General features: G+C 36.8%; 1 long non-coding RNA gene across 1 annotated transcript; it reads left to right on the forward strand.

Moving 5' to 3' along the window:
- Positions 1-15735: 15735 nt before the first annotated feature.
- Positions 15736-16297, forward strand: LOC113072685 (uncharacterized). The gene is made up of 2 exons (XR_003280332.1): positions 15736-15827; positions 15920-16297. It is a non-coding gene; the product is annotated as an uncharacterized LOC113072685 (long non-coding RNA).
- The last annotated feature ends 7881 nt before the right edge of the window (positions 16298-24178 follow it).

The raw sequence follows: 24178 nt of genomic DNA on the forward strand, positions 1-24178 counted from the left end.
GTTCTGCAGATGAGACCCCTACAGTGGTGGCTCAAGACCAAGGGATTTTCCCCGAACTATCAAGGTCACGCGGCAATGCCTTCGTGCCTTAGACATATGAAAAAAACCTTGGTTCTTGAATCAGGGCCCGGTGCTGGGAGCTCTAGGTCGCCGTGTAATGCTAGCGACAGTGGCGTCACTCAGCGGTGTGGGTGTGGTCATGAGTGGCCACCCTGTCCGCGATCTGAGGAGCGGTCGCCATCTGACATGGCATACCAGTTGTCTAGAGATGCTAGCTGTGCATCGAGCTTTGAAATATTTCCTCCCAGACCTGAGAGGTCACCATGTGTTGGTGCGCACCGACAACACATTGGCGATTTCTTATATCAGTCGCCAGAGAGATCTGCATTCGTGCCCCTTGTACAAGTTGGCACACCAGATCCTTCTGTGGTCCCAGGACAAACTCCTCTCATTCGGAGCAGTGTATATTCCTGGGAGATTGACTGTGGGAGCAGACATACTGTCAAAACAGGGGCCGAGGCCCGGGGGGGGGCCTCACCCCCGAGGTGGTGAAGTAGATATGGAGAGTTTTTGGACGCTTTTTGCGACTCAAGAGATATTGCAATGTCCCCTCTGTTTCTCTCTAGTTCATCCAGCTCCTCTGGGACTGGACAATATGGTACAGACCAGGCTGAGGCTTCATCTGTATGCCTTTCCCCCTATCGCTATGCTCCCGGGAGTTCTGGCCCGAGAGTACGCCAGAACGGGGTCAGTCTTCTATTAGTAGCCCTGTTCTGGTCAGGCCCTTTATGGCTCATAGATCTGATCTCTCTCCTCGACGTCTTTCCATCGGGAGATTCCGATCAGGACAGATCTACTTTCTCAGGCGCAGGGCAAAATAATTCACCCTCGCCCAGAGTTGTGGAAGTTGTGGGTGTGGCCCCTGAGGGGGCACAGTTCATAGCTTCCCGGTCTCCTCAACCGAGGTTGTTGAGACCCTCCTCCAATCCAGAGCTCCTCTACGAGGAAACTGTACATAGACCGCCAGCTTGACCCTGTTAACTGCCCAGTTGGTACAGTTCTGGAGTTTTCTCCCAAGTTAGGCTCTCTGCGGGGTTAACTCACTCCACCTTAAAGGTGTACGTGGCGACATAGCTGCTTACCATGTCCTTTCAACGGTCAGTCAGTCGGTAGACACCCCCCAGGGTTACAAGTTTCCTCCACGGTGCACTGAGGCTGATTCCTCCAGTATGGTCCCGTATTCCCCTGTGGATTGGTTGTGGTGTTAGAGGTTCTCTTTAAAGCTTAATACAAGATATATCAGATAGACATCTGACCCTTAAGACTGCCCTACTTAATGGCTATTACTTCTCTAAAGAGAGTTGGAGATCTTCAGGCCCCTTGGTGGCCCTAAACTACTTAGACTTTGCCCCTGGTATGGCCAAAGTATTCTTATACCCTCGAGTGGGTTATGTTCCTAAAGTTCCCTGTGATATGCCACAGCCTATAGTACTGCAGGCATTCTGCCCTCCTCCCTTTCGGGAGCCAGGCCAGGAGAAGCTAAATTGTATGTGTCCAGTGCACTACGTCCACAGAGTTGCCCTGTGGAGAAAATCTGACCAAATTGCTTGTTTGCTACGTTCCTCCTAAAAAGGGTTCCCCTGCCTCTAAGCAGACCCCTTAGTCGTTGGATAGTCAAGGCTATCAACGTATTCTATGAGTCCTCTGGTCTTCCCCTTCCTTTGGGAGCCAAGGCTCACTCCACTCGGGGTATGGCTGCCTCTAAGGCCTCTCTAGCAGGTGTGTCCCTCTTGGACATCTACAACGCTGCAGGATGATCCACGCCCTCTACATTTGCCAGATTGTATGACCTTGATATGCGAGCCATTCCGGGCTCTTCTGTTCTCTCATCTTAGCTGTGCTCTTCGGATACACACTAGGCAGGGATTTGGAAGTCTGGCAGCGTGGGCACATCGTTCCCCAAAGTACTCGACGCAGCTCGAGTTCCTGAGAAGGAACGTCTCAAGGTTACGAATGTAACCCAGGTTCCTTGAAGGAACGAGATGCTGTGTCGCAGAGCCATACTCCCGGCATCCCTGCCAGCGCTTGCTTCCCTACTCGAAGCTGAAGCCAGCTGCGTGGCAGGTGCCTTTATAGCTTCCTGGTCGCTACGTCACCCCCGCCCGTGCCGTCACACCCTTCCATTGGAAAGATTGCACACGATATTCATAGTCTGTCTCGTCAGGGACGTTCCCCAAAGGGCTCGACGCAGCGTCTCGTTCTTTCAACGAACGAATCTGAATGTGATTGGCATTAGGATAAGAGCGCTCCAAAAACTTCGTCTGAAGTTCAGCAACCACCTGACGTAGAGAGATGACCGTTAATGAGACCTTCAGCAAAGGATTTGCCTCGGATTATAACTAACTAAAGTTCAGAAGTGAAGGCAGAAAGTGGGACTGTGAAAGGCACTCACTTGGTTGAGATCTGAAGGAAGCTGATCATCAAAAGATTCCCCAGTGATTACATGCACAGATGTCTTGCTAGAGAGGCTTATATTTGGAGATCTCTCTGAGAAAGTCAAGGACATTCAAACAGCAGCGTAAATGAAGTCAATTCATACTTCACACTAAATTATCAGTTGGTTGCATTTGGTCGCTCCCTTTTTCATCCCTTGGCTAACTGCTACTGTAGTTGGCCAAAACTAGATCTGTTAAGTCACAGTCTTACATAGCTTTTATTTTTATGCAACTGACACCTGAACAGAGTGAGAGAGGCGCTTCAGTGCCAGTGGCAAAAATTAAAAGGAAACAATGGGGGACGGAGGATTTGGTTTTCAAGCAAATTGTAAAAGTAAATTAAAAGGCCACTTGATAGACCAGAGAAGGTGAACAAGTAGGTTTATGTCAATAAACGTTACTTATGCTAGTTTATCATTGTATTGTTTTACTGATGTTGTGCTTTTCATTAAGATAATAATGAATCCGTCTTTCAAGCATTTGTTTTAGTCTTAAAAAGTGAAAGGTGTATAGATGTAAGAGCAACAGATAAAATATTTTCTTGTAAAACATGACACCAAAAATCGTGAAATCGAAAGTGAAAGCATCCAAGTGTACTCGGTTTCTCTCTGTCCGCACTTGTGCTCTCGTCATCTCTACTTAATTCCTATACATTTCCTTAAGTCATAATATGCGTGTTTCATTGTTAGTGCACCATGTGTACGTTATTGTTGCAGTGCAATTTTTATTTTTATATTTCCTGTTTTAACTAATTTTCATTAGTTTTACATCTCAGTTTTTGTCATTTTTATTTTTTTTTATTTATTTTTATTTTTTCTTGTATATTTAATTAACATTTTATTTTTAAATAAAATTAACATATTTATTAGTTTTTGTCTTTTTTGTCTATATAGTTTTTCTTTTTTCTTTCAGTTTTAGTTATTTTAGTACATTAATATTAATTAAAGCATAATAAAATGTTATCGAAAGCTTATTTCAAGTACAGTAACAAATGTAATTAATAGTAATAGATTTAAATAACTATAATAACCCTGTGCAATGCCTTTGCAATGCATATTATATGGAGTGGTATTAAGAAGTATTGGAACACTTAAATCACACACATATTCAGTTTTTATGGCATTATATTACAAACTAAAAAATTACTGCAGTAAATATTTATTCACACAGGTGTCCTATAGTAAAGTCTTACCTCACTAGAGATGCGCTCTCGTTGAGAAAGAATGGGCAGGGTTTCACAGCAGATATTTCTGACAGGAGAATCACAAGGGGGGGAAATCTAAATAAGCATTTATTTCTATATTGATTTCTTCTTCACTTAATAGCTGAGACAAATGTATTTACATGGACATATATAGAGCCACGACAACAGTCAAGATGGCTCAAAAGACGTTAGTTGTTCCAGTGTTTAATTTTCACTCTTTGGTCATTGTAATATACACGCAGATGTAAAACACTCAGTGACCTCAGACAGACACACTTGAAAGTGTCAAGTCCACACTTGAGTCAACAGCATTAAGGGGAGCAGATACTCTCTTAAAGAACAATCCATCATTCTGAGAGACAGAGCGGTCAAATTAAATGTCGACAGGAATTTCAAGAGCTGCGATTCCTCTAAGTTAAACATGAAAGCACTATGTAGCCGCTAATTGCTACTTGATTGTCTGTGTTCTTGTGTAAAGAAGTCCTAAGTGAATCCAATGCCAGCACCTTTTCCTTTATTTCTTTAAATCATGTGATTTGTAGTTTGAACATGCATTGGCCAATCAATATGAGCGATACCAATATCAGGCCTGAAATACTTGAAATAAATGACGTGATGTTGACATGGTCTGCAGCATGATATACTATTCTGCATTTTGCATTTTTTTCAATTATGCATGCAACCAAATTAGTTAAAGGAACACTCCACCGTTTTTTTGAAATAGGGCTTATTCACATTATTTCCTACATTTAGATAGGTGGGCAAATGCATTTTTGTGTCAGTGCATGCATTGTTTTAGTTTGACTGGGTCGGCGTTAGCTTAGCTTAGCACAATGAATGGAATCCTTTGTTGCCAGCTAGCATGGCCTGAGTAAAAGTGATCAAAAAAAAAAAAAAAAAACCCACCTAATTACTTCTTGTGGCCTGCGTATTCACAACGAGTACAAATAGCGATCCAGATTAACACTAGGCGATTTCCTAGGCAGATACTGACTTGGGACTATATTATGGGGAAGCACAGAAGAAAGCACTGCTACTTCGGCGCAGAGATATCACGCAACACATGAAAACATCAACTCTATGTGAATACAGGTATAATATGGGTCGATCTATACATGCGTCATGATTAAAATAATCACTTACTCTGTGGACAGCTGTCCATTTGGTCCATTCGGCGTGGGGCATTTTTTCCAGTTCACTTTGTCACACAGGAAAAAAAAATCGAGTAACGTTACTGCAGAATGGATCAGCGCCGTGAAATCCTCTGTAGATGTGACACAACTTCGGGCACGCTCATCTTGATCTGACGTGTTGAGCCTGGTCATCAATGGCAAAAACATGTCCCACTCTCTACAGCACAGACACTATTTCCATCGGCATAGATTGGCATATTCCCCCACATTCACACCACCAGTTCATGTTGGCTCTCATCCTCACGTCCTCAGGCTGTTGAGCGATCGCAACTAATACACGCGCATATAAATTTCACTCGCGGCTGGCTTGACGGTGTTTTTCTGAAGTGCGGCTGGCCTGACCGCAGTCTCCTACTGTCGTTCTATTTCCAAAGCACGCAGCTCGCTTTCTGTAAACTCTGGTTCAAATAGGTATGGTTCTGGTTCTTGACTGTCTGAGAAGTCACCCTCTTCGTCTCTCTCAAAATCAGCCATGTTCATCGCCATTCGTGTACTGTAAGGAAAATAGCCAGACAGCTACTATTCACGCCGGTATGTTGACGGAAGTCGTGGGATTTCATGTGTTGCGTGATATCTCTGCGCCGAAGTAGCAGTGCTTCGCCTAAGCAGCAGTGCTTCGCCTGTGCTTCCCCATAATATAGTCCCAAGTCAATATCTTCCTAGGAAATCGCCTAGTGTTAATCTGGATCGCTATTTGTACTCGTTGTGAATACGCAGGCCACAAGAAGTAATTAGGTGGGGGGTTTTTTATTTTTTTGATCACTTTTACTCAGGCCATGCTAGCTGGCAACAAAGGATTCCATTCATTGTGCTAAGCTAAGCTAACGCCGACCCAGTCAAACTAAAACAATGCATGCACTGACACAAAAATGCATTTGCCCACCTATCTAAATGTAGGAAATAATGTGAATAAGCCCTATTTCAAAAAACGGTGGAGTGTTCCTTTAAGAGATAGAATATTAGTGCTTTTAAAAATGTTTCACTTCACAGCTTCATTTAATTTAGTTTAGTCAAAGCAAATAGGTGTAATTTTAAAGACCATTCTGTACAGTATATTATAAATAAGACAAAAGTAAAAAAAAAAGAATAAAAAAGTCAGTAGGTTATACATTACCATTCAAGAGCTTTGCATCACATACAAAAAAGCGTTTATACTGTTGTTACTGTATTTTTGATCAAATAAATGTAGTCTTGTTGTGCTTTAATCATTCATGTATGCTTTTCTTTTAGTAGGTATAAACAATAAGTGTGCATGTATTAAATTAAAGTGCAGTTTGATGAGTTCAATTACTGAGATTAAAGACTCTCAGAAATTTCAAGTCAGAAACTGTTGGCAGATACTAATGCATAGTGACCTCTCTTATTAAACAACATTTATTTATTTGTTTGTTTGTTTTTATAAAAAGCAGTTTATCAGTGGACTGAGGACTGACTTGCATGCAAACAGCTCTCCAATACACCAATGCTCTTTGCATTGCAGTTTCCAAATGCAGCACATATATAGTTAACATGTGTGTATGATTGCAGCCATAACCTGAAGTCCATTGATACATTTCTAATAACTGTAGACTAAAACAGATGCATGCCATGGATGCGTTTTGCTTCAAGCAGCCTACTGCATTTACACCAATAACACACGCAAAGTTGTTTTTGACTCTAGCAAACACCCAAGTATTTTAAGCTCTTTTATTTTATTTTGTTTTGTTGAAATCTACCGTTAGAAAGAAACATATTGCTTTCGTTTTATGCTTCTAATCTTTCTCAGACAAATGAGACAGAGGTCTTGAAACACTGTGTCTGTTTTCATGCAGATAAAGAGGACGGATGGGCATGTATGAAATAAAAAATAAATAAATTACACCTAGTCATCAGCACTTTCCTGTTGTGCATTAATTATTTCAACCTCCTTATAAAGGCGAAACATTCCTCTAAATCACCTCTTCCGTTCCTCGGGTCAACCTTCGATTCATGTCGTAAATGGGAATCTGTAGCTTTTTGAGGGGAAGAGGGGCCATTCAAAATTCTAATACATGTTTTGCATATTCGTGGCCGCATGTTAACGTGCATGAAATTGGGTGGAACTGGAGCGAAGAGAGCAGCCTTGTACCTTGACTGCACGCGGCTGTTTTGCATCGTGACCTGAGAAACCCTGTCTGAAGGTGTTTCAAAAAGCCTCCACGTCAGTCTGTCTGCAGCCTCTCACATTCACACAATCTGGGAAAGTTGTTCTTTTTAGACAACTGATCATTAAACTGCTTCTCTTGTTCACCAGAAACCCTGGCCTGCAGGTTGAGACAACTGTAACTATTTATTTTCAATTTATGCCACAGCACCACCAAGTGGCCATGATGTGAGACCAGCATTTCCTAACATAATACATAAATAAATGAATAAATAAATAAATAGTAAGATGGTGGTGTGAAGGTGAAAGACAATGTAATTTTTACTGATATTAATGAGATGTCTTTGTACAGTCCAAGTGTCTGGATGTGTCATTCACACAAACTGACAACTTTCTTTGTTTTGTTTAAAAAAGATTTGGAATACAATGGTGAAGACGGAAAGTGCACTTAAATGTTTTTAATTATTTAAATTATATGATAGCTAACATACATTTTTTTATTTTAAGTTAACATTTATTTTTATATTTATAACAAGTAAACCCAAATGTAGTTATTCCAGAAATTATTTTAATATTTTGACAGCTATTTTTATTTTTATTTTTTTATTGTAATATCTCTTTATAAGTAAATCCAAAAAAAAAAAAAAAGATTTAACAGGTTAAAAAAACTTATTTTAGAACTTTGAGGGGGGTGAATAATTAAATTAATCTCAAATACTTGTTTTATTTTATTGACACCTAGGCCTATGTAAGTTAAATTATTTTAGAACTTCAAAGATCATTAAATTAATTACAATTAATTATCTTAATCTTTAAACAGGTAAATGCTTTTATTATTTTTTTTTATTATTATTTGAAGTTGTTTTATGTTAAATTATTAAACTTAAATGTAGTTATTTCAGAGTTTCAAATGAGATTATCATGAAATAAACCATAATGGTCTCACTTTATTTTAAAGTCTAGCTATCACTATTAACTAGCTATTTACTATGACTTTTGCCTCAAAAAACTCCTAATTACTGCTGTTAAGTTTTGATATTGAGTAGGGATGTAGTATATGGTCAAGCAGAATATGTGCTTTATAAGTACTAAAAAAAACAGCCAATATGCTAGTAATATGCATGCATATAAGCAACTTGTTACTAGTGAGACTTGGTCCATTTACTTAGCAACATAATTAATCTATGGACAGATAGTTTTTTCTTTTTTTTTCTTCTTTTTTTAAGACTTACCATTTAACCAAGTTTTAATTAATCGCGTTTTATAGGTTTAACAAACAAACTTGAAACTTGTTCAATCCATTTTTAGTATGTACAGTCCCTGTTGGAAATTAGTTTTTAAAAAACTAGCAGCAGTGACACCATAACTCTGAATAGGATATTTAAACTTACAAGACTGATCTGCTTACAAGACACGATTATGAAACAAATAAAATCTGCTGAACCAGCGGATGAACTATGAGCATGCTCAGATGGAGTTTGTGGGCTGACCTGTCACTGCAGGAGTTCCTCCAAGATGTCACTTCCCTGAAAGACTGGCTTCAACACACCCAGAATAATGAGCAGATGACTGAAACCTGCAGCTGCAGAGAACTGCATCATCTGCAGTGACAGGACGGGACAAGGTGAGAGTACCTGTAAAAATATACAAACATAAGATTTCAAAGGGCTCATATCATGGAAAATCTTGATTTTCCTGAGAATTGCAGTTCATATATCCCATTCCAAAAAGACCATTTATTCAAACTAATTCGAAGGGTCACAATGAGGAGATGTTGAAGGCCAGAGCACTGGAGCCAGAGGCGCAGCAGAATTAGTGACAGGTGTCTGCTGTGATGAAGTGCATTAATTGAGCGATCATTACCTATGCATGAAGGACTAGACGACTCCTGACTGCTCTGTCTAATGCTTCACAGTGACAGCTCATTTATGAAGAATGAATCAGTGACACAGAAACACAGTGAAGAATATTTAGACACGTTTAGAACACTTCTTTCACACCAACACACACATGATAAAACACTTCTGTTGGAGCTTGCTGGAAGGCTGCTAGGGAGTTGCTAAGGTATTATTGGGCTTGTTGTCCGCTCCAAGTCAAAATCTGTGTTTCTGTCTAAATGATGTTTTTTTTTTTTTAAATGTATTTTATCATCCAGCAGCCATAAATCTAGTTAGTCTAATTGCTTAGAAAAATAATAGAATGACTCTGCTCAAAAAAAAAAACAAAAAAAAAACAAACAAAAAAAAACTACACGGACTACACAGTTTTTACAGACTACAACTAAAACTACAAAATAGGCCTACCATAAAACTTAAAAAAATAATAATAATAAAAATAAAAATAAATAAAGTGTGATTTTAAAAATGCAAGTTATGGGAAGGTTTTCATAAATAAATTTAAAAAACACAAATAATACATATCATATATAAAGTCAAATTATACATAGCCTACATTAAACTTGTGGTTTAATAAGTATATATTGCAAATAATTGCTAAATGTATATAATGATCGAGTACTTCATAAAGTCATCTACCAAACCGCCTTTTTGTCTTATTCCAAATCACTTCGGTACATTTTATAATAAGTGATTATTTTGCGATTATTCTAGCCTGTTCTGGTCGTTGCGGAGTAATTCGCCATAGACATAAACTTGGAGAAGTAGCTCCGGTTAGAATGTTCTTCCGCGGGATGCGTGCAGCTCTGTTTATTAACCGCTTACAGCGCCAAAATTTACATAGTGTTGGTTTTTCAGCTGCTTTAATAATGAAAATAACATTTTAATTTTGAACACCATTTTCAAAAGTCATTTAACTTGCCTGTATTCAAATCAGTATTACACAAAAATTCAACCTAGTAGGCTACTTGCTCTCGAGTTAGCAGTTTGAATCAGACTCACTCAGTGAATCATTCAGAACCATTACTGAGTTCACATTATTGAATTCCAGACTAAACCACGAGTCAGGGGCGTAGATTATGCGGGGGACGTGCCCCCCCCCCCCCCACACTTTTAATTTTTTTAATATCATGGAAATTCGTCCCCCGCACTTTTTCGGTCAAGTTTTTCTCAAAGAGGTTTTCAAGAGCTGGTGTGAATAAACATAGATTTAAACTCAAAGAGACGGGATAGTCTGCATATGACCCAGAATACAGCGAGATAGACATCACAGAGCGAAAACACTCCTGTAGTGTGTGTTTCATTCATACTCGAAGCCAGAGGGCGCTCTCGCGCAGAAATTCATTTCAGGGAGATCCTAATATGGGCAAAAGCGTCCAGCTATCGCTGTATGAGAAACTTTTGCAAACACGAAGACATTAAACATACGATTGCAACAATATATGGTTTTTCAAGTAATCTCCTGCAGGTGATAAATAAAGGATGAACAATGCAGTACCAATTGATATAGCATTTATTACAGAATAGAAACTATTCTGCCTTATTATGTGATAAAAAAAAATGTTTGTAGCATATAAACAAATCATTATTATTTGTTATTGTCCAGCAGTTATATATTTCTAAGCCATTTAAAAGCTAGAAATTTGAGAAAAATTAAAGTTGCCTATACTATCCACTACCAGTCAAAAGTTTTTGACCAGTAAGCTTGTTAATATTTTTTAAATAAGTCTCTTCTGTTCACCAAGCCTGCATTTATTTGATCCAAAGTAAAGCAAAACAGAAAAATTGTGAAATATTTTTACTAAACTATTTAAATTAACTGTTTTCTATTTGGATATATTTCAAAATGTAATTTATTGAGATTTCAAAGCTGAATTTTAAGCATCATTACTCCAGTCACACGATCCTTCAGAAATAATTCTGATATTCTGATTTGCTTCTCAAAAAAAAAGAAAAAGAAAAAAAAAACACATTATGATAATGTTGAAACCAGCAGAGTAGATTTTTTTTCAGGTTTCTTTGATCAACAGAAAGTTCAGAAGAACAGCATTTAATTTGAAATAGAAGTCTTTTGAAAAATTATTACTTTATCATCACTTTTGATCAATTCAAAGTGAAGTGATGTGACATACAGCCAAGTATTGTGACCCATACCCAGAATTCGTGCTCTGCATTTAACCCATCCAAAGTGCACACACAGTGAACACACACCCGGAGCAGTGGTCATCTTTTATGCTGCAGTGCCCAGGGAGCAGTGGTGCTGCTGGCCTGAGACTCGAACCCACAAAAGAGTCCTTGCTAAATATGTGTTCATTTATTTATTTTTTTCCAAAAAACAAAAATTATATATTGACTCTAAGCTTTTGAATGATATAGGGTATTATGTTGCAAAAGCTTTTTATTTCACAGAAATGCTGAACTTTGGATCCTTATATTTATCAAAGAATACAAAAAAAAAAAGTAAAAAAAAAAATTATGTTTTAAATATTGATAATCAGCAAATCAGCATATTATGATTTCTGAAGGATGTGACACTGAAGACTGGAGTAAAAAGGCTGAAAATACAACTTTGAACACACGAATAAATTACATTTTAAAATATATTCAAATAGGGAAAAAAGTTATTTTAAATATAAAAATATTTCACAATATTTCTGTTCTTGCTGTACTCTGGATCAAATAAATGCAAGCTTGGTGAGCAGAAGAGACTTGTTTAAAAACAAAATATCTTACACTGTTGATTGGTAGGCTATATAGATTACAGAAATGTTTTATATATATATATATATATATATATATATATATATATATATATATATATATATAATTTTTGTCCCCCTCACTTCTAAAAGGTGGCTACGCCCCTGCCACGAGTCATTTACTTGTATCACTCTGTTTTCTTACTGTTTGGTCATATTAAATTACAACTAAAATTAATTTGATTCCTAAATGTTTCGTTAGGACACTGCATTTATAAGTTGTGTGCTTTCAATACTTACATAAGAGGTTTGTTCAAATTGTTGGTATTAGTGATTAGTAATAGTGATGCACCACTAATGACCAATAACTATGAAAAATTGTCCAAAACCACTGATTGTTCTGAAATACTCCAGAAAAAATACACATCCAAATGTTCGACCTTCCATCAAAAGTTTAGCATTGAAAGTTTAAGACTGAGAGTTTGAGCTCATCTTTTTAAATATTCTTTACCATGTCATTTTACCCCTTTCTCTTCAAACCGTTCTTGTCTGACACCTTTTCATCTGTCAGCACTTCCCCCAAAACCTGGCCCGTATCGAGCCTGACAATTTGACTGGGAGTCAAATCAGTCCGTTCGCTCTGACATTTTATTCTCTCCGTTTCGTCATTCTATCAATTCCTCCGGTGCTAATTCTGCCCGGTAGGTCTGGATTATGCGCAGGAAGGCATGCGTGTCAAAGGGGAATTTAGCGAGGGTAAAGACAGCCCAGATAGGAGGATGAATTAAACAGATAACAGCAGGCAGGTGGAGAGAGGAAGTCTCACCAATGTTGGTCATTTTCCCTTCCGTTCTCTCTCCCTCTCTCTCTCTCTCTCCTTCCCCACTCCTTAAGCGTTACAGAAAACTATCTAAATGAATAAAAAAGTGATGAAATGACTTAGGTTCCATGGACTTTCTGCTCTTTGACTTCCCATCTGGATTAGTGCAGGATGAATGGAGTCTGTTTCTTTTGTAAGAACTAACACATGAGTCTGTCTGAATGTTTCTCTCTCTTTGACACACACACACACACACACATACATTCTGTGCTTGATAAGAGTCCATCTGAATTTGCATGGTAAATTATGTCCTGTATGACCACTAGAGCTGCCCAGACAGACTGCTCAACAAAAAGGCTAGACAAGGTTATGACAAACAAATGATTCAGCTCACTATTTACCATGATTCAAATGGATATGACCGCTGGCCTAATACAAACTTTTTATTGCTGTATTAACTTGTTCATATGTTAAATTTAGATGTGTCTGAACTGAACAAAAGACAGTGAATAATGAAATGTATAATTTACCAAATAAATTAGCAAAACCAGTCCTGAACATCTGATATTGGTTGAACAAAACAGATATTAAAAACACACCATTCTTAAATGTTTAGGTGGTTAAAGGACTATCCAATGCAATGACAATATTTGTTATAAACTAGGTACTGGAGTTTTTTAAACCAGCCTTGTCAATCTATTTCAGAAAAATTGCACAAAGGAACTGGATAACAGCTATATTTAAAACTTAATGCCAACTGTGCATAAAGCCACTAAATATACACTGCTGTTCAAAAGTTTGGGATCTGTCAGATTTTTTATGTGTTTCATAGAAGTCTCTTCTGCTCATCATGGCTGCATATATTTGACCAAAAATACAGAAAAAACAACAACAGTATTGTAAAATATTATTGCCGTTTAAAATAATGGTTTTCTATTTAAATATTTTAAAATATAATTTATTTCTGTGATGCAAAGCTGATTTTTCATCTTCATTACTACAGTATTAGTGTCATATGATCCTTCAAAAATCATTCTAATATGCTGATTTATCACCAGTGTTGGAAACAGTTGTGCTGTTTTTATTATTTTTAGTTTTTTTTTTTGGAACCTGTGATACTTTTTTCAGGATTATTTGATTAATAAAATAAAAATAAAATAACAGTAAAATAATAATAAAAATAACGTTTATAAAAATTATGTTTATTTAAAATATAAATCTTTTCTATTAACATAAGTCTTTATTATCTTCATTATACTAACCCCAAACGTCTGAATGATTTTAAATAAATGCTGTTCTTTTAAACTTTTTATTCACATAAGAATACTGAAAAGTATCACAAGTTAAAACAAATATTAAGTAGCACAACTGTTTCCAATATTGATAATAAATCAGCATATTTAAATGATTTCTGAAGGATCATGTGACACTGAAGACTGGAGTAATGATGCTGAAATTCAGCTTTGCCTCACAGAAATAAATTATATTTTAAAGTATATTAAAATAGAAAACAGTTATTTTAAATTGCAATAATAATTCACAATATTTCCGTTTTTTATGCATTTCTGATCAAATAAATACAGCCATAATGAGCAGATATGACTTCTTTAAAAAAAAAAAAAAAAAAAAAAAAAAAACATTACAAATTTTACTATTCCCAAACTTTTGAACAGCAGTGTACATAGAGAAACTCAGTTCACTCTGAGTGTGGTCAGTAGAGGACAGTCATGTCTCACTGAGTGAACACTCAGCTATCAACACAGCAAGGCTATCATGGCCTCTCTTCATTACTGATGAATGACAGAAGTGGCTTATGCACTAAAAGCTCTAATTATTGATAATTGTCATTAGTATGGCCAGACCAATGTAATTCCAGATGGATTTCTCACTAACTGAAAAAAAAAAAAAGCAACACAAATGTTACAGGCAAGGCAAGCAATTTTTACTATATAAGTTTCATACAGTAGTAAGCATATACAGTATGTATAAAGTCACACTTCAGAGAAACTGACTGATTGATTGAACCGTCCCAGTGATTCTTGTATTTCAGAGGTGTCTGTGAGAGGAAGACCATGTGATGATGAAGGCATCCTCAGACCTGCTGAGCCCTGCTCAGTCCTGCAGGGCCTCGGACCGCTTTAGTCCCTTTAAAGGTGCGTTCACACTAAAGGCAGTTAAATCTCTGGAGGTCAGCAAGTTGTCGTGCTGTGTTAGTTGCTAGTAGGCATTCTAAAGGCTGTAAATTAAAGCAAAAGGTGGTTCAGCAAAATACTGACACAAGGAGGTGATCCCTTTTCCAAGTCAGTGATTCTGTTTTCTGATATGTTTGTGTTCTAGCTTTCACTTGGATGTTATAAGTTGTACTTAGTAAATACAGCTGGATAAAACAAAAACAGTGTCTTCATTTCAGGCTGAAAGCAACAAAAGGGGTGACATTCTTTTCTATACCCACTGAAAATGTGTTTGTGTGTGTCTGTGTGTGTGTGTGTGTATATATATAGAGAGAGGGGTTGTAACAGTTCTCCTGTTACTAATATGGCCCGGTCTCGTGGATTTAAATTGTGCGTGCCCGCCGAGTCTACAAGTCCGTTGGCCATCCCATTCAGCATTTTAACTCTCTGAAGTGTGCTCAGCAGCGCCCCCTTTGTACCCTTGAAGCGGTCTTCCTCGAAGATACATACTCCGCACACTTTAACTACCCAGGAATCCTTGCGAAATGCCAATCAGACAACGGATGGGAGGAGATTTCGATCAAGAGCAATTGAGGACATGGCTGAGAAGAAAATATTTAAGTGTAGTTATCATTACGCTTTTTATGACCTAGGTGTACATTTTACCAGTTGTTACCTACAGTTTATACAAACATTATGGTCATCGACCAGTGGTTGATATCTCAAACATAATAATAGCACATTGAATAATACGCAAAATGATTTCCCTGCATGGCAAGCCATCTCACAAACACAATGGTAAAAACAACAACAACAATAAGCAGCATATTCCCCGAAACCTGCAGGTCCTGTCAAAAAACAACCAGACCGTTATTTTCGGCGTGACCTCTCAATGCACCCTCGTGGACTCGCGCCCAGGGCCCTATAGGTCTGCACTACATGACGTCACCAAAGTGTGGACTCTGAGGAAGTCCACAAGTTCGGAGTGTGCCATTTGGGATAGGGCCTGTATATACCAGTAATTTTCTCCAGTGTATTTACTGTTATTACTCGCCTGAGCATTAGGGGGCACTCTATTTGAGGTGAATGAGTTGGCCTATTTAAGGAAACAAAGAAGGAGAAATGGCAGGAAGTTAGTTCTTCTCTCTACCTGCAAGGGGAGGCTTGCCTCATGGTGGTCGTGGCCTTTTTACCCTGGTCGAGGAACTTTAGAGTTCTAAGTTCAGCTGTAAGTAGTTGTCATTGTTTTTATTTTGGTTGAACAATTTATGTTCATAGCACATGGTTATGGTATTTGTTTGTTTTGAAATTTGTTTACAGAGGGTTTGTGTTCTAAATGTATATGGAGTACTTGGGGGCAAAAACAACTGAGAAGATTGGAACTAAGAGTTGATTTCCATTTATTACTTGACTGTTGCCTTTTGCAAGTCAATGTTTTACTTCAAGCATGGACAAAGCTCTCTGACGATTGAACTCTGCTGTGGATCATCTTGCCACTTAAAGTACTTTTTTCTCTATTCATATTCAACAAAGACTAAAAAAAGCTTATGGTCCTAATTGATGAGAAACCAAGGACTGTGCTTTATGTGATGGACTGTATTTCTTATCCTATCCTCGGTTCTGTTTTATGTTGATTTCTATCCGGTTGAATAATGAAGTTTTGTGTGACTATGTTTAATACATTTGACCCATGAGTGAGATCGGTCTGGTTGGTCCCTTATTTTATGTAGCACTAAGAAAGTTAACGGGGTAGGGGTTACATGGTTACAATCATCCGGGTTTAAATTGTGTTTAAATTGATTTTGACACAGTATTTACACTGAAGCTTGGAGCAGGTGGCTTTGGTAAGAGGCATGACATTTCCCGACCAGGTCCTGAGTGCTGCCAGTCACACCACACTTTGTATTTCAAAAGGCAGGCCTACATTTGATGCAGGAACTATTCGACCAGTACATGCCACACTGGGGAGAGAGGTGTTGTAATAATGGAAAATATGTGAAAAAGAATGTGTTTTTGAACCTAGTATGAGACCCTGTTCTAGTACGCCCCCACAAAATCAAGACTTTTGGCATAATGGGACCCATTTAAGAGAGACTTTGAAATCTGACAATTCTGACATGTTTACATGTAGAGTAAATGCCAGGATGGGATTTTCTGACAGCTGCTTCTGTTCCTTTAAAAGCAAAAACAAAGTCTGTACTGTGCAAACCTCACATGGACTGCTTTCGGCTGGTTTTTGTCACCACAGCAAAAGGCCAAAAGACCAGCTGTTTGCAGGCAACCTTCTAGCAGTCTTCTAGCTAGCAGCCCAGATAGCTGATCACTTAAACCGTTGCAAAAACCATTTTAACCCAATTTTCTAATTTAAGTTGGATTTTCCAGGATGAGTAGATTCAACTTGACCAGTTGGCTCCGAAGTTCCAGATGATTTTCATGAATTGACAACTTCTGAGTCCCTGACCGCACATCAGGGTTCAGACCGGATGAGAGCCGGGACACTCTGCTGCTCCAGTTTGTTCTCTAGGGATTGGGAGTGACTCATTTTGTCAGATATAACGGAGCTCATTTCAGACTGAGGCAGCGTTAATGAGGCGCTATTCTGATGTGGAAATCCTGCTGGCAAGGTGAAGACACTGATACAGTCTCCGCTGTCATCCTCAGATGCGGCGGCTCTCCTTATTGGACACCGGCAATTTATCTCTTAGTCGCCACACGAGCCTTCTTAAAAAGGAAGGAGACGGCAATTACGCAGACTTGTGACCCGATTAAATCCATTCAAAACTCCAGTCAGCAAAACAAAGTGTTTTTGGTTTGAGTTTATGCCTCATGTGATAGCCTGTCATCGCTCAAAGAATTAACATCTGCTTCTGACACACCTTGGAGATGCTTTGTAACATCGGTATAATCGGTATAAAGGAAATGGAGCTAGAAAGTTGTGTTAATAAAATCCTGAAGCAATATGTGCAGGTTTGCTACTGTAATTAGAATCCTAATGTGTTACCAATCCTAAAAAAATATAATGGAAATAAATAATAGGAATTTAATAAAATAATAATGAAAATAAAATACATATCTAATGTCTATAAAGTATATCTAATACTGTATAATATATTTAATCGACTTCTTTTGCTTTAGGAGAGTTAAAGGAAATAAACTAAAATAAAAATACTAGATTTTTTTTTTTTTTTACTTAATGTATGCATAAATTAGCAATGTTGCCTTACCAACAGGGGCGGATCTAGAAAAATATTGATGGGGTGGCGAGAAGGGGGCAGGAATTTTTGAGGGGTGGCAACATATGGCAGACGTATATGTATTGAATTTACTCACAGTTATCACAGTTTGATGATAAATATATGTGCACACTACAAAAGGACACAGGCTATAATTTACAAACTTAATCTCATGCAATCAATGTCTTGCATTTGAAACAGTTATAACAAACATCACAAACATATAAGGAATAAGTGACCATACCCCATAAGCACCACCACACTGACTAATGCATACAGTATGCATCAACATGTAATTAAGAGCATTATAAAAGGTTCAGTGTTATCAATATGTCAATTTATTATAAGAAACCCAAGATTTTAACAGCCAATGACATTTCCAGCTGGGGAGACTGATTTTCTACTGTTTAGTGTTAGTCATCATCTAACTCAACCAGTCAAGACTACATTTAGCCTTAGATGTTATATGAATATGGTCCCTGAAGCATAGGTTTTATTAGCTGACAATCATAATAAATAAATAAACATTATAGGCACACATACAAATGTACTTTTAGAAATTGTTTTTGAGAAATATGGTGTTATTGTTTTGGCAAGCTTAAATTAAAACTTCTATTAAAATTTGTTTGATATTCCTTTAAAATAATGTTTTTTTTTTTTTTAAGTATATTTTACTAAGCAATTTCTTACATAATTTCTTTGAGTTAGACCAAACTTTTATTTTGGTGGGTTGTAACCAGAGTTTCTGTGTTTTTTGATTAACTGTTATTATTAGCTAATAGGAAGTATAGCATATCAAGTATGGTAATACTTGAAGTATAGCATACTCTACTGTGCAATAGTATTATATTTCTGTTTGAATTTCTTCAAGTTATACCGAAATTTTATTTTGACAGGTTGTCATCAAGACATTGCCCTTTCTGTCAGTCTGTGTATACGATACGAATGAATGACGATAGTTTTATCAAATGAAATGTTGAAATCCTTTCATAGTGCACATGTGTAGCATACATCATGCATCAATATAATGAAGAGTTGAAAACCCCACGCGTGCTTCAGTGTGTGTGTGTGTGTGTGTGTGTGTGTAGTAGAGCACAAATTCTCAGAGACGTGTATAACAACACTTTAAGGATTCCCATAAGCAGGATTTATTGTTGTGCCCCCCTTCCTCAAATATGATGATGGAAAAAAAACTACTAGCCTATAGGGGAGAAAAAATGACTTTAATCAAATAAAAAACGAAATGAATAAATTGTATTATTTACAAATCACAATTGTAGCTCTCGACATTTACCTGTGGCTATAACTTTATTATGACTAATTTATTTTATAGTCTCAAGCATTCAGAAATCATGCAAAAGGAAATTAAGCAGTTTTGATATGATAAATCCATGGGGGTTTTTTTGTAAGGGTTGTGATATGCACGTTATTAGTTTGGGGATCGCAAATCATTTGAATCAGTTCGGGAGTTCGTAGCGGATTCGCGAATCATTTGAGTCAGTTTGGGGATCGCGAATCATTTGAATCAGTTCGGGAGTTCGTAGCGGGATCGCGAATCATTTGAGTCAGTTATGGGGATCGCGAATCATTTGAGTCAGTTCGGGAGTCCGAAGCGGGATCGCGAATCATTTGAATCAGTTCGGGAGTTCGGAGTGGGATCACGAATCATTTGAATCAGTTCGGGAGTCCCTAGCAGGTTCGCGAATCATTTGAGTCAGTTTGGGAGTTCAAAGCGGGTTCGCGAATCATTTGAGTCAGTTTGGGGATCACAAATCATTTGAATCAGTTCGGGAGTTCGGAGCGGGATCACGAATCATGAAAGATTCGCGCTTGTAAATTTTCAAATTGGCCATAACCTTTAAGTCGTTGCTGCCAACTGGGGTGGCAGTAGGGGTGGCAAGGCTTTCTTTTAGGGTGGCATTTGCCTATGCCACCCTGGTAGATCCGCCCCAAGGAACTAGACTAAAGTACTAAGATTTGCAAAACTGAAATTAAAAAACTAAAATCTATATAGATATTAAAAAAACTAATAAAACTGACGAAAGCAATAACAAAAATTACTGAAATAAAAAAAACCTCAAAAAAAAAAGTTTAATAAAAACTATAATACAAAATAATATGTAAATGGTGTTAAAAAAACTGTTTAGGATCAATATTACATATTTATTTTATACACCAAACATTTATACCGGTAACTGCAGATAATAAACAGATAAAAGAACATTCCAACGATTATTCCGGCCTGTGAAGGTTGAAAAATCTAATACAATATTTCCCCAAAGACTTTATTTTATATTGCATGGCTTTCACATTATCGCAAGCAGAACTGTTTAATAGTACATCCTCAATTTAAACCAGCAGCTCTTACGATTCAAGTAAGATCAGTAATAAAATTATTGTGCTACGGATATTAACTTAAGCCCTGAGTTAATATCTACAACATTTATTTCAGTGTGTCCTAAGTAATTGGATTGCATGTACACCATCTTGCACTTAACGGAACGAGCATCTATTAATCAAAGCTTAATTGCGCACATTTCCCAGATAAATGGTGCTGCTTCACGTCCAGTCATGTTCAAATGAGTTCAAATGAGTTCTTACTTCCACTGAAATTGAATAACTTCAGCATGCTGAACTATGGACATAAACTGCGACTAGCTGTAAATATATATATATATATAAATATATATTTTTTTACGTAATTTATTTCTGTGATGGCAAAGTTCTATATTAGTGTCACATGATTCTTTAGAAATCATTCTATTGTGGTGATTTGGTGCTCGGTTATTATCAATTACTATTGGTGTGCAATTATTAATAATGGTTCTTATTATTATCAGTGTTGAAAATGTGTTTTTACCTATCTTTTTGTACCTGAATACTTTTAATGGAAACCCTGATACAATTTTCTTGACTCGTTGATGAATAGAAAGTTCAAAAAGAAGTGTTTTTTTACTGTCACTTTGATCAATTGAATGCATCCTTACTCAAATAATTTTTTTTTTTTTTTTAATCTTACTTAACCCAAACCTCTAAATGTGTCAAGGTTTCAAAGAAATTAAGTATCACAAGTGATTTCAGCATTTATAATAATAACAAATATTTATTGAGCAGCAAATCAGTTACCTTCAACATCAAATCACATCAGTTACCAAATGAAAAGGTTTCAGTAAAGATTAAAAAGGAGAATTAATATTTTACTGTCCGCCTTCTAAACGTTCCAGACAGAGGAGAAAACAGAACACAGATAACCAACTCCCCAGTCCACTCACTACATATCACTTTAATGCATGAAGAAATGTTACCATGTCAACAGCAACAAGATAAGTGTGACTCCACATTTAGGATGAATAAATCTGAAGGTGGGACGTCTTGTTGCCAGAGGACAAGGACAAAGACATCTCTGTCCTACAGCACTGATTGAATAGTAGAGCAGGTCAATGCCAGAGATACCAGACGCACAGACACCTGCGTGTGGATTAAAATTGTTAACAGAAATTATATTTAAAATATATAGAAATAGAAAATACTTTTTAAATTGTAATAATATGACTCCTGACTCCTTTAAAAAAATAAAAATACAAACTTTTGAAAGCTAGTGTATATATAACTAGAAAGGTTAAAGACTCAAGTATCAATATTTGCCCACTGTTACAGAATAGAAATATCTATTTTAAAAACTGTGTCAGGACTCGGTCAACTTTCATTCTATTGACCAAGTTGGAAGAGCACATAATTTCCCAAAATGCTCTATTGATGACAGTGTTATTTGGACATGTTTTGCTGCTGTCACACCTACAGTAAAGTGTAGGAAAACTTGAAAGTTTACTTTCAGACTAAGACACTTTCATACCTTCCTGTGGTTGATATTCCCCAGACATTCTCTGTGCCTGTAGTTTTATTCTGTTGGGATCTTCTGTCATAGGTGCACATCTGAGTAACAGATGACAGATCAAATGTCATGGAAATGACACCGGGAGGAATTTCAACTGACACTTAAAAAAAAAACTTTTCAATAACTCATTGATAAATCATTTAGGAAACATCATCCGCAAATAAAGTGTGATTTACACATATTTTAACATTCACAATTTTGCTATCATCAACTCATCTTAATCATCAATTATCGCACATGTACTGTACAGTACTCTACTGTACAGTTGCTGCAATGCAGGCCAAGAGCAGGAATCTCCAGCTCTGACAGCATGTCACAGAAATGCTTCACCGCCTCACTTGATTTATTAGAGTAACACAAAAGCACATGCTCTGAAAGCTGAAGAAAACTCAATAATGCCCTTATGTCCCTAAAGTAATGACTCAAATCAATGAAAACTGCTGTGCTGCTTTGCTTACTGAATTTAACACGGCACTAGTGGAAGGCTTTCTCTTATCATCTCCTTAATGGAGGAGTTTTCATTAGCTCATTCTAAACAGCAAAAAGCTCATTTAATCACATTCAGTAAGTGGTTTTTGTTTTGGAATAACACGATAAAACAACCCTACTACCTGATAGACATCCCAGAAATAGGAGTCATTTTGCAAATGAAAGTTTGCTGACATGCCACAGGGTTGTGAGCTTGTGAATTATGCAAATATACAGTACAGTACAGTACAGTACAACAAGCCATTCAATTCATAGAATAAAACACTGAATCAGTCAAACTGACTGGCAAATCATGCAGAAGAGTTACTTACTAAAATGTATTTTAACTTTACGAAACATTTTGGAAACAACAGAAACCACACATTACTTTAGGTGGCCTTATAATGACGTTAAGATTAAATGTATACACAGATATTCATCTTAGATATATTTCATTATATACAGTGAAAAACGACTACGTTGTCACTAGATGCTTTTTTGATATACCTCCAGACAATTATTACTGATAAATCCTTATCTGATGATGGAGATTAACGTATACCGACCTGAGAATCATTTTCCTTGTCAGTATTTCAGTAATTATGTCATATGTTTCTTATCACCTGTTTAGAAACAGATCTAGCAATGCAAGATTCATAAATGTATCACTCTTTTTATCTGATTGATCGAACAGGATTGCTAGAAGGTCTGCATTTGTTTGCAATTCAGTTTTATTTATTTGGACAATTCACTTACAACCCTGAATCATTTGCAATGGTTTCTGAAATAATAATGGTATACTTTATGAAAAAGAAAACAAAAATGATAGGCATGTGTATATATATTTTTTTAAATGCCCATTTTCCAAACATCAAGTACTCATGGTGGCAGTTTGTTTGAACTTGTTGATAATGAGAGACTCTTCTGCACATAATACCAAACATCTGAACACATCCCTGCTGGAGAATCAAGAACAATTCAAACAAAAATCTATTTCATAATTTTTTCTGTGCAAGTCCCACAATATAGTTCAGTTTCAAACTATTTATTTTTAATTTATTCCCAAAGTGTTTGTTTGTTTATTAAGAATTTTAATTAATTATTATTATTATTACTACATGATGTGAACGATTTAAATATGCTAGGTATGCTACCCCTATGCTAAATTACTATAATACCATATGTTTGTATGGTATTATTATACACAAACAACAAAGTTTCATAGATTAAAGTTTATTTATACAATAACAATATTTATAGTACGTGAGTTTTTAGCCTAGATTGGAAAACAATACAAAATTACGAAATATTTTCACAATATCTCACACACTTGACTGCAAATGACACTTTTAAAAAAAACTATAAATGAATAAGGTCTACACATAGAAAGTAGCAAATATATAAGGTTAGCGGTTTACAACTAACGTGACCTTCTTTACAAATAGATGTCTGTTAGAATAGTTTATAGGAAGTGCAGTGTTTTTTTTCCTGTAGGTTTTTGGGCTGAATCTAAACGGATCCACCACTTCAATACTAAAAGTCTTGCAACGAAACATCTGTCCTGCAGGAGGCGCTGTGTGACATCTGATCGCTTGTACATCTAACCATATAAATTCACGTTATATTACAGAAGGGCATTCAGGACCAGTGGAGATGTTGAAGCAGTTGAGGCACTATAAGAGAATATTTGGTGTGACAGCTGAAATAAAGGTCATTATAAAGGTCAGTTCCAACACTGCGAGGGTACATGCATGAGTGTTAGTGAATTCAACGCATTCACGCCACAGGATACTGACCCCATTCTATGTCCTGTATATACATCCAGTTCAGAGTTTAATTATATATACAGCGCTGGTAGTCATTCTAAGGGCAATCCTTCTGTTGCAGATGTATGTAAATTATTATTTTATGCATCCTTGCTTTCACCACAGGTTACCATCAGAGTCCAGCATCCATATTGAACAGATTTTAAACTTCAGCCTG

Source organism: Carassius auratus, unplaced genomic scaffold, assembly GCF_003368295.1.
Source record: "Carassius auratus strain Wakin unplaced genomic scaffold, ASM336829v1 scaf_tig00009882, whole genome shotgun sequence".
Taxonomy (NCBI): Eukaryota; Metazoa; Chordata; class Actinopteri; order Cypriniformes; family Cyprinidae; genus Carassius; species Carassius auratus.